We start from the raw sequence: 1,128 nt of genomic DNA, 5'->3' as shown, positions 1-1,128 counted from the left end.
CACGCCCATCACCCGCACGCGCCGGCCACGTCCAGCACCTCCACGGGCGCTCGCACTAACCACGGCCGCCCGGACCCCCCTCTCGATGGCTGCCGCCCGTTCGCGCCCGCGGCGCCACCTTTCCCCCGCCGATCTTCCGCTGCGGCTCACTGCCACCCCGCGACGCTCCCTCCCCTACGGCAGCTGCGCCTTGCACGCGCCTCGCTCGCGCACGCACGCGCTCGCGCGAGACCTTGCCCCGCCGCGTGCTTGCTGCCGCCTCCCTGCGCCCCTCCCCTTCCGGCCTCGGGGCCACACGTGCCGCGCTCTGGCCTGCGCACCAGCGCCCGCTCACGCCCGGACGACGCACCCCGCCTTCCCCGCTCTGCTGCGGCCTCGCCGGCCTCCACCCATCTTCGCCCGCTCTCGCCATGCCACTGCCCTGCTTCCTCGCGCCGCCCGACGGCGCCCTACTCCCCGGCCCGCGCGGCTTGTCGCCGCACCATCCACGGCCTCGTGCCGCCCGCTCACCCTCACGGTTGCCCGTGGCGCCCGGCGGCCACGTCCCACTCGGGCGGGCTACGCCCACTCCCCGTGGGCTCGTGCCCGTTAGCCCGACCCACGTTGGCCCCCTTGGCCCTATGACAAGTGGGGCACACCCCCCAGAACGTTTTATTAAAAAAAGGAATTTTAAAAAATAATAATATAAATAATAATAATAAAAATAAATAAGTAAATAATAATAATTAAATTAATTAATTAATTAAGGAATTAATTAAGTTAATTAATCATAATTAGATTAACCAAATTAACCGTTAGTTAATTAATCAATCAATGACAATGGGGCCCACCCTCCTAATTAATACTTATTAGGTTAATTAAAAATGTTTAATTAACATATGTCTCTGACCAGTGGGACCCACTGGTCAGGTTGACCAGTCAACCACTGTTGACTGCTGACGTCAGCATGACATCATGCTGATGTCATAATTCCAATTTCGAATTAATTTAAATAATTAATTAAATCCCAGAAATTAATAAAATCTTTAGAAAATCATATCTTTTAATCCGTAACTCGGATTAAATTATTTTCAACATGAAAGTTGCTCAGAACGACGAGACGAACCCGGATACGCAGCCCGTTCGTCC

This window comes from Triticum dicoccoides, chromosome 7A (assembly GCF_002162155.2).
Source record: "Triticum dicoccoides isolate Atlit2015 ecotype Zavitan chromosome 7A, WEW_v2.0, whole genome shotgun sequence".
Taxonomy (NCBI): domain Eukaryota; kingdom Viridiplantae; phylum Streptophyta; class Magnoliopsida; order Poales; family Poaceae; genus Triticum; species Triticum dicoccoides.
This window is presented reverse-complemented; position numbering follows the sequence as displayed.